This window comes from Gymnodraco acuticeps, unplaced genomic scaffold, assembly GCF_902827175.1.
Source record: "Gymnodraco acuticeps unplaced genomic scaffold, fGymAcu1.1, whole genome shotgun sequence".
NCBI lineage: Eukaryota > Metazoa > Chordata > Actinopteri > Perciformes > Bathydraconidae > Gymnodraco > Gymnodraco acuticeps.
This window is the reverse complement of record NW_022992062.1, coordinates 343,064-353,940: the sequence shown is the minus strand read 5'-3', so window position 1 is coordinate 353,940 and position 10,877 is coordinate 343,064. Positions and strand designations below refer to the sequence as shown.

General features: G+C 42.8%; 1 long non-coding RNA gene and 1 other non-coding gene across 2 annotated transcripts; both read right to left on the bottom strand.

Annotated features, from left to right (window-relative positions):
• Nucleotides 1–2,538: 2,538 nt before the first annotated feature.
• Nucleotides 2,539–5,423, bottom strand: LOC117537089. The gene is made up of 2 exons (XR_004567673.1): nucleotides 5,152–5,423; nucleotides 2,539–3,538 (listed from the first exon to the last, which is right to left on the bottom strand). It is a non-coding gene; the product is annotated as an uncharacterized LOC117537089 (long non-coding RNA).
• On the bottom strand, nucleotides 2,540–2,645 carry LOC117537091. The gene has a single exon (XR_004567675.1). It is a non-coding gene; the product is annotated as a U6 spliceosomal RNA (small nuclear RNA).
• Nucleotides 5,424–10,877: the final 5,454 nt, after the last annotated feature.

The window sequence follows — 10,877 nt, the reverse complement described above, 5'->3', positions numbered from 1 at the left end:
ACAGGTGGGACAAGGACAGCCCTTCCATTACAACATCCCGAGGTGCCGGGACCTTCAGGGGGGGGTCTGCCTGCCTCATCTGGCCACACTCCTCCTCCTCCCTCCTCACTCCTCCTCCTCTCCCTCCTCCTCCTCCTCTCCTCCTCCGCCTCCTCCTCCTCCTCCTCCTCCTCCTCTCTCCTCCTCCTCCCTCCTCCTCCTCCGCCTCCTCCCTCTCCTCCTCCTCCTCCTCCTCCTCCTCCTCCTCCTCCTCCTCCTCCGACACTGCTCCCGGCTGGCCCTCTCATGGCTGCCCCTGCTGCTCAGCCTCCTCCTCTCCGTGTGCCGAAGATAACGGCCTACAGGAAGAGGAATGCGGCGGAGGCTGATGCTGCAAGGGGTGGGCCGTCGCCCTGGAGCAAAGCCCGTCAGCAGACGGGTCAGTACACCTGCAGCAAGTGTGGCCAGGCCAAGAGGATCGACACTGGCCACACTCGCATTGCAGGTGTGTCTCACTGCGCGGCTGCCGGCGGGAAAACTGTGGAGGAATGGAGGGAGGAGATGAAAAGACTCAAAAGGGACCCAGAGGGGGGGGGAATGATGGCTCTTTTTCTTTAATTGTCTTTTGTCTTTATTTATTTAAATCTATTTTAAAATAAAACTGAACTGAACTTTGTGTGGAAACTTTATTTAGAATTCATTACACAACGTCTGATATTTGACTGCAACACGGGTCAATAAAACACAACATGGTGCATAAGCACAGTAGAGATGATGAGATGATACACACACACATGTATGTGTGTATCATCTCATCATCTCCTCTATATATATATATATATAGATATGTTGCCACTCAATTATGATGCATGTTATATTTGATATATATATCAAATATAACATGCATCATAATACAGCTCTGTAGAACAAACCTTTCTTTAATCAGATCAGTTTTATTTATTCAGATGTTATCTCACAGCACTTTACAGATACTCTTTGTAGTTTATCATCATTGACCAAAACCCCCTGTTTTAGAGTCATCAGTGTCAGGCAGTGCTGTCTGAGAGGGGAGCTCTTCCTCATCTCTGCCACAGCTGGGGATCGAACGGCCGACCTTCTGCTCCGCGGAGCAGGGCCCACTTTCCTCTCCTTGCCCCCCTCCTTTCACAGAGAAGAATGGGCAGTATCCTCTGAGGCGGCGAGGATAATCGGGCCTGCTCAGTCTCACTTAGTCTCACTTAGAGTCCCGCCCCTCACGTTCATTTCTATGGCATTCTCGTTTACATCTTCTGTCCACCCATTGGTCGTCTCACTTAGTTCTAGTACTCTGATTGGATGACGTCTCATTCAGCGGGGATTGTCTTCACTGTAAATGAACAGCCATCATAACTGACCGGCTTTTGAAAAGGTAACATAAACTCTGCTATTACTCTTATCAAGACAGTCCGTTATAATGTAATATAACAGATGAATGCCAATGTGTTGTCTTGTAACGTTCGCGCATATTAGCATTGGTAACAAGTTGCCGCTAAGCCAGAAACACACCGGAGCTTTCCGGCCGTTTAAATCCGTAAATACTTGTCATTTAATGCTTATTACTATGCGCTAACGTTTACGAAGTTAACATGTATATGCACCATTCGTGATTAAAAGCTGCCGCTCCGCCATTTACAGTGTTAACAGTAGAACTACGGCAACAACATGCATTTCTCCTGCTCTTTGCTAGGTGCAAAACACGTTATGCTTTTTTACTTTGCACTAACGTAAATGTTCATGAAGTTAATGCTCACAGATGTGGACGGAGGGTTAACGGTCATAGACACTTGGCTATTTAATGAAGTACTGTAATAACTTGAAATGTAATTCGTATTTACTATGCGGTAGTGTACTAAAGTCAACATGTATATTAAGGCTAACATGGTTCTGCAATAAGTATCATTCATTTAACGTCAGAGCTCTGAGGTTAATGTTGAGCTGATGGAAAAGTGTTGGCATTATCTTTCAAATCAGAACCAGCTCCCGCTCCGCTGTGTGTTTCCCTGGATGCTGCACAGCGGAGCGGGACACCCTCCTCACCCTGTCAGCCCTAAATGCATCAGAGGGCGGGGGACCCCTGAGCTCCGTAACGTCCCGCTAAATAGCACTTTAGACCCTGTGCAGCATCCAGATTTCTAAACCTCTCAGGTCTGTATTCACTGTGATCAGATGCTGCTCTGTTTACATGCAGATGACTCCTGTTGGATGAAGTCCTGCTAATAACAGAAATGTGAGATGCAAACAGAAGAAGTCATGAAGGCACAGAGCTCAGAGGAGGTGTCTCTCCTCCACCAGTTCAAAGCATAACCCACTACTCGAAGTGAAACTAGTGAACTAAATGTTGAAGTGTTATAATGAAAGGCAGAGGAGTGAAGAGGAGCAGAGTGCAGAGGAGTGAAGAGCAGTCTCTGCAGCCGCAGTACCACTGGGGGCCATGGGGGCGCTGTTTCACCCAAAATCATCCCAAATCATATCAAATCTTTAAAAAATCATATTAAATCACAGAAAAGAGCTACGGGAAGGAAACAATAAGGAACGCTTCACGAATTTGCGTGTCATCCTTGCGCAGGGGCCATGCTAATCTTCTCTGTATCGTTCCAATTTTAGTATATGTGCTACCGAAGTAACACAATATAACTAAGAATCTGGGGAGTATATATACCTCTCTGACCTGGGAGCAGCCTCTGCTCTGGTGCCAGGACATGTAGAGGCTCAGAGGAGGAAAACCCTGCTTTCAAAGGCTCTATATGTGCAGAATTACATGTGTTAATGTGTGATTGTGACCCCTCAGGAACTCAAGTGACCCCCTAGGACTTAAAGTGACCCCCCAGGACCGGCAGACCCACTTCAGGTTCTGATGAGGAACCGCTAGGGCATGTGGGTAAAGCATGCAAAGAGCCGAGCCGATACGTCACACGGGCCAGGATTGGTCGACTGGAGACGAGAGGACAAAAGATCTGGCCGCTCCTCCCCCTCTGGCATTCCTCCCAGACGCCCTTTGACCCCCCCTCAGGACCCAGAGAGGGAGAGGGAAGAGGGGGAGACAAAGAGAGGGACACCGGGTAGGGGGGGGGGAAACCCAACTCCAAAAACCCTCCCCCTACCACGTCATACGCCTTTGTGTGTTTGCGTAAAGGTTTCCCTTCCCTTTGTGACTCGAAGTGCCGCTCTGCACCAAATACTGGGGACAGGAAGTTATAATAACCCTCCCCGACTAAAAGCTGTACTAATGGACCATGTGCAACACTGTCTGTCCAGGAACCGCAGATTTCAAGAGGTTTACTGAAAAGGAAACGCCTCTAAATACAGTTCCTGTTTCTTCCGGAGAGGAGGGGGCTTTGTTTGTCCCTCAGCGGAAAGAAGGAGCTTCATTCAGCTGAGAGACTGCAGGCGGAGGTCATGGAGGAGGAGGGTCAGGTCAGGCACACTTGCTGCACTCGTCTTCTGGTCCTCATCAGATCCTCAGAGTCTCAGCTCCAGGAGAGACAGTGCAGTCAGACAGACGCTGTGAGAAGGAATCAGCCTGCAGACAGAAGAGGAAACGACACATGCTGCAGGACAGGCTTTACAAGACAAAGAAAATACCTCATCGTTTACTTTCCACGTGCAAAAGGGAGTAGTGGGGATGTTTTAAGAAAGCGACATTTGTCTTTGAAATAATTTGTCAATTCTAATCTCTGTTTTGTTGTTTTGAAATTGAAGGCTGAATGTTATCTATCACACGCTGAGACTGTTCTGCTCGTTATAAGTGAACCAACACTGGGAAGCATCCCAACATGCGTTTGAACTACAACGCAGTGCACGGCCTCAAAAGTTAACTTATAAGTTAGCAAAATCAATCAAAAGTAAGTCAATTATTCTTGATAGTTGAATATACTTTAAGAAACAAACCGCCTTCATCTCAGCTCTCCAGAGGCTTTACTTTATTTAGTGTGTTCAGCTCATTCCTTCAAACAGAAGCCTCAGATTATAATAAGGGGAAATGTTCAGGGAACATTTCCCCTTATTATGCAGATAAGTTATTGGGCTTTTTTTAATAAAATAAGATTTGTTAGAACATGTTTTAATTGACTGAATTTATTTGAAAAGTGGTCTTATCAACACGTGAATACTACTGTGTAATATCTGTTTACATTTATATCTAAGAAGTACAATATAAGACAAGCACAGGTTTCATGTCCCTATCACTGATTATACTTTTAGAATCTGCTCCCCTCTGATTTAGATATACGGATGTATTTCGTTTCTATTGTAAATACATGCTGCTAATAATCATGTGTATTATATTTGTATCTTTTCAAACATTTCTAACTCGTACTTGCTGAAATAAAGTCTCAACACAAGCAGAGCAGTGCCGTTCCACAGTCTGACCAGCAGGTGGCAGGCTGTGCCCACGAGAGGGAATAATGGAAAACACCGTAGAAACACTTTAGAAACGTCACAAGTCAGTAATATTTATATCGATATGCATTATTGTAAAGTTGATCAGTAATAAAACGTGCAGCTAAAGCCGAATTCAATTAAAATATGTCACATTGAAATGTGTTTTATTTTTCTGTTAAGTGTTCTTAACTCCGCGCGAATTGGGATTGTGTGTGTCAAGATCTGAGTACTTCTACTTTTACTCAAGTACAAGACCTGAGTACTTCTACTTTTACTCAAGTACAAGACCTGAGTACTTCTACTTTTACTCCAGTACAAGACCTGAGTACTTCTACTTTTACTCCAGTACAATATCTGAGTACTTCTACTTTTACTCCAGTACAAGACCTGAGTACTTCTACTTTTACTCCAGTACAAGACCTGAGTACTTCTACTTTTACTCCAGTACAATATCTGAGTACTCTACTCCAGTACAAGACCTGAGTACTTCTACTTGTACACAAGTACAAGATCTGAGTACTTCTACTTTTACTCAAGTAGCCTACAAGACCTGAGTACTTCTAGTTTTACTCGAGTACAAGACCTGAGTACTTCTCCTATATGAGAACACTTCATCAGGTCCTGTTCAATGGATCTCTTCTCCATTAAAGTGAACCTGCTCTACCTGGTGCACGCGCACTGCATCAGGTGGTTATCGATCCTAAACGACATGTCATTATTCAGTCAGTTATTGATTTATCGCGTTTCACTCACCCAGTTGTTGGAGAAGATCTCCTGTCTCACATAAAGCGGTCATTAATGTCGGAGCATCTCTCAGCCTTCAGCTCCTCGCGACATTACAGTAGATCTCTGCACGCGCTGCGGAAGTTTTGCACTTTGCATTAAATGGTCGAATCCTCCCCCTCTCTCCTCTCTGAAGTCTTTGAGCTGGTTTATCCCATCTTTTAATTTAGAGTTGCTGTTTCAGCGGTAATTTAGTGAAACTCAAAACTCAAAATCTCCATGACTGCACGTCGCTAGCGTTGATGATGTCATATGGTGTGATTTCATTGATCAGAAGGTTCCCGTGACATGACCCTGACCTATCACAGGGGGGCAGGTCCCGGATAAAGGCCTCATCTGATTGGTCAATTCCTCTAAATTGTTTTAACAAGTGAGACATTTGAGACAAGTCAGAATGTTTAGCCTTTGCAGACCATTTACATACACAAAAAACGATATAAGAATAATATATTAAACTATATAAATACTCTATACGTATACTAAAGAAAAGACAAGCCCAGAACCCGCAGAACCCTTTGATCAGGTCCAGCTTCAGGTAGATCCTGCAGAACGAGAACAGAACCCCGAGCCCGCAGAACCAGATCAGCAGCCAGAGAACCCTCGCGCTGGAGTACAGGGGGTCCAGCCTGCACAATAGGTTCAAGGTTCTTTATTTTGTCATACGAACATACAGTGGCGTTTTTATATGTACAAAAGTGTTGGGGCACAAAAAACGTAGATGTCTATATATAAGCTTGTGCAGTGACGTGCAGTGAGGTTCATGGCTGGCGAGGCACTGGCACTGACTCTTCAGGTTTACAACTATTATATTTTGACCTCAATCAAAAAATAATATTATTTTCAAAAGCTTTTTTTGTCTGATGCTTCGATTAATTGTAAACACACAGTTCAACAAAAGGATCCCCAAAAAATTTAATTTTATCATTTAAATATTGAATTGTTCTCTCTTAGTAAGATCCCTTTTTTTTTCTCCCAAGCACTGAAATCTATTCAACAAAAAATCGTGCTGTAATATACACTTTTCAGCATACTATATTAATAAAAGTGAAGTACAGTGCATATATCCCTTATATCCCTTCACAGAACTAAAGTATGGTTTTAAAAAAGGTTTAATGAGATGATGGAATCAAAGCTGAACTATATAAAAAGGCACACATGCTGAAAACCCAACCCCAGCAGGGGGGTCTGGGGGGATTCTTCCCCAGGAGATTTTTAGAAATACTAACATAAACTATGCCTTCTGGTACTCAGAGACGAAAATAAATAAATCTATTACTACCCGACATATTAAGAATATTTTATGCCATTGTTTGTTTTTCACTTTGTTCTGACAGCTTGCTGAGGAGATAGTCTGTGTGACTTACTTTAAATTGTGGGCAAGGGTAGATGGCTCCCATTGTTCTGTGACCTGTCAATCATCAAACCGGGGGTCATATTTCATTATGTGTTCATTGTTATCTGAAGTTGTACCCACGGATGTATAAAGAATAGTTGTACCGCTAAGTTATTCTCCGTGGGGACTTCCGGCACAATCTTGATTCTGATTGGCCAGAAGACTCGAAAAAACATCAGCAAAGATATTTTATTGAGAAGATGATCACTACGTGACAGAAGTTTTCAAAACCGTTTATGGTCCCCGGTACTTCCAGTCCAACGCCGACTGCATGCACAGCGTTAGAAAATCGGCTCTTCAAAATAAAAGTTTGAATCGAATCTCGAATCTCAGTGCTGCATTTGATACTATCGACCATGATATCTTATTGCAAAGACTAGAGCACTTAGTTGGCATACAGGGAACTGCTTTAGGCTGGTTTAGGTCCTATCTATCTGAACGCTCTCAGTTTGTACATGTTAACGATGAATCTTCCACGCAAACCAAAGTTAGCCATGGAGTGTGGACTTAATCCATGACAAACTGGAGTTTTGACCAGTCGCAGTCTTACACGCTTCTCTGCGCTCTCTCCTAGGTGTAAAGGAAACTTCTGTGTAGCAATGCAGTGGGAGTCACCGACTCAGGAAGGAGACACGGTAGGAGCAGGAGCTTTTGATGTCAAACACTGGAGGTTTATTTGGAGTTACGGCCGGAGGATTCACATCACAAGTCACAGCAGTCCCGGTGAGACTGCACGGGTGGGTTGCCACGTCAATTCTGGAGCGCCTCTCTCTTGTTAGCCCATTTAACTGGTTTCACAGAGAGTAATCAACATATTTTGATAAGATAGCTTTAGACAGTTGGGCACACTGATGCCCCGGCCACACGAGGACGAAAACGGTCGTTTGCGTTACTGTTTAGTGTCATATAGACCGTTCGGCCACACGAGGACGACCGAAAACGGCACTAAACGACTGCGTAAACGATAACGGGTCCCAAGGTGGATAGAACGGCATACGCAACGCTCTGGGGGGTCCAAGGGCTCTGTGTGTACGCCCTATACGATAATTTTCTGATAATGATGAGGCAATAGCCCCGCCTCTCCCCACCTCTGCTGCTCACCCCCGCGTCAAAGTAAACTGCACACTGAATTCAGATTATTTATATTTCTCTCGATATGGACCTAAACGCGAGTGAAGTCTAATCTGACAGGACGGAGACACGCAGCTCTGCTCACCTGCAGCTCCTCCCGCTGTGATGCGGCGGTGAACGGAGTAAAACACACACTTCAAGTCCGATCATCGATTCATCACCCTTAGCTATTTTAATTACCTCTCAAACTACCTAAACTAGATATAAATATGTTTATTTTTACTGTCGGCCGGGTCACTCATTACTGGATCAGCTGCTGCATGAAACAGACACTGACGCTGTCCGAAGAGAGGGAGGAAAAAGAGAGGCTCCGTGTATTTTATTATTATAATATATAGAGTCATTATTCATTTGTTTCAAAGCTCAATAAATAACAAAGAAGACCTTTGACCGGCACTTTTATAATTTTGTCGGAAGATTTAAACTTTAATACACGTTGACTGGCGAAAAACTCTGCCCGGTTCCCTCGGCTCCCACCGCGGAGAATAAACAGAAGGGCAACCATGACAACCATGCTTCTTCGCTGCTTTTGTGGAGGAAGTTACAGCACCACGTACAGGCTCCTGCATATGTACTGCAGCTTCTCCAGCGGTTGGAGCTAAACGGAGCGGTCTCGTGTGGACAGACACTATCCGGATGACTATTGCGTGTGGACGGAAGCTTTTTTGCGATTGCGTTTGCATTAATCCTATGTGTTTAGCCGTTTTCGTCCTCGTGTGGCCGGGGCATGAGTTACCTGCGTCCGCCACTTATGGCCTTGAATATGTCATACCCTGGAGTCCACAAACAACAAAGAAGGAAGTGTCCCAGTGCACCCACAACAAAGACCATCTGTGACCTAGTGTTGACCGGTCACAGAATGGGAACAATAACATTATGGCTGAAGCAGCCTATCTCCTTAAAGGAGATAAACAGACGTCAGGGTTGGTCCTGTACGTCATATCTAGGAGTCTAGGACAATTATTTCCCTAACACTAGGCAGTCATCCATAGGAATCCCGAACCCAATAAAATACCCAATATTAACGGTGTGTGTGTCTGCCCAAGGACAATTTAAGGTAAAACCTAATAGAGGTGTCATACATAATAACCTAATAAAAGTAAATGTAACAACTACTACAGTGCAACAAAATAGGAAGATTAAATGTGGTCTCTTAAACATAAGACCTCTAGCATCTAAAGCAATATTGGTAAATTATTTAATATCAGATTATAATATTGATATATGCTGTTGAATTTTTTTTTTGTCAGAGTGTAAATAAACCAACCCACTGCTATAATCACACTCTCCACCTTGTTCTGACTTATGGTATTGAAATTGAGCAACTATTAGTCGAACCGTATAATCCTGCTTTATCCGACCATTTCTTAGTAACTTTTGAAGTACTGTTACTAGACTACAAAGCATTAGTCAAAAGCTCCTGCTGATCTGTTAGTGCTATAGCCAAATTTACGGAAGAGATTCCACCAATACTTAACTCGATAGCATGTCTGCATGTAAGGGAGGAAACTTATACAAAATGTACACCACCCCAAATTGATCTTGTTGTTGATGGTGCTACAGATGCGCTGCGAATAAAATTAGACTCTGTTGCTCCTTTGAAAAAGAAGAAAATATAACAACATAGATTAGCTCCATGGCATAATGCCGAAACCCGCAAAATAAAGCAAAAGTCGAGACAACTTGAAAGGATATGGCGTTCCACTAAACTTGAAGAATCTCGTTTAATTTGGCATATTACTCTCAATGAATATAAGAAAGCACTGCGTAAAGCGAGAGCAGCCTACTACTCTTCATTAATAGATGAGAATAAGAATAATGCAAGATTTATTTTCAGCACTGTAGCCAGGCTGACAGAGAGCCATAGCTCGATTGAGCCTTCTATTCCCATAGCACTCAGTAGTAATGACCTCTTGCCTTTGACCAGTATAGTGTTATCAACAGCTCCCGGAAATATAAGCTCTAATATTACACTAGATAGTAAACTAGAATGCTTTTCAGCCATAAACCTTGAACAATTAAATTCAATGATTCTCTCTTCTAAACCATCAAAGTGTATGTTAGACCCAATTCCAACTAAGCTGTTGAAGGAAGTTTTTCCATTAATTAGCACTTCTTTATTAGATATTATGAATATGTCTTTATTATCAGGCCATGTTCCACAATCATTCAAAGTAGCAGTGATAAAACCGCTTCTTAAAAAGCACAACCTCGATCCAGAGGTTTTAGCCAACTATAGACCTATTTCTAATCTTCCGTTCCTCTCAAAAATTCTTGAGAAAGCAGTCGCAAAACAGCTGTGTGATTACTTAAAAAACAATGATTTATTTGAAGATTTTCAGTCTGGCTTTAGAACACATCATAGCACAGAGACAGCTCTGGTTAAAGTCACAAATGACCTTCTAATAGCCTCAGACAAAGGACTTGTCTCTATTCTTGTTTTGCTCGATCTCAGTGCTGCATTTGATACTATCGACCATGATATCTTATTGCAAAGACTAGAGCACTTAGTTGGCAGACAGGGAACTGTTTTAGGCTGGTTTAGGTCCTATCTATCTGAACGCTCTCAGTTTGTACGTGTCAACGATAAATCTAACACGCAAACCAAAGTTAGCCATGTAGTGCCACAGGGCTCAGTGCTCGGACCTATTTTGTTCACATTATATATGCTTCCGTTAGACAATATTATAAGGAATCATTCTGTAAATGTTCATTGTTATGCGGATGATACTCAACTATATTTATCAATCAAGTCTGATGAAATTAATCATCTAAATAAAATTCAAGACTGCCTCAAGGATTTAAAAACGTGGATGACCTAAAACTTTTTGATGTTAAACACGACCAAAACTGAAGTTATTATACTTGGCCCGAAGAATCTACGAAACAAATTATCTAAAGATATACTAACTATGGATGGCATTAATTTGGCCTCCAGTGAGACTGTAAGGAATCTTGGTGTTATATTTGATCAGGATTTATCCTTTAATGCCCACATAAAATCAATCTCAAGGACCGCCTACTTCCATCTACGTAACATTGCAAAAATCAGGCATATCTTGCCTCAAAACGATGCAGAGAAACTAGTCCATGCATTTGTTACTTCAAGGCTGGATTATTGTAACTCTTTATTATCAGGGTGTACCAAGAAGTCAGTCAAGTCGCTTCAGCT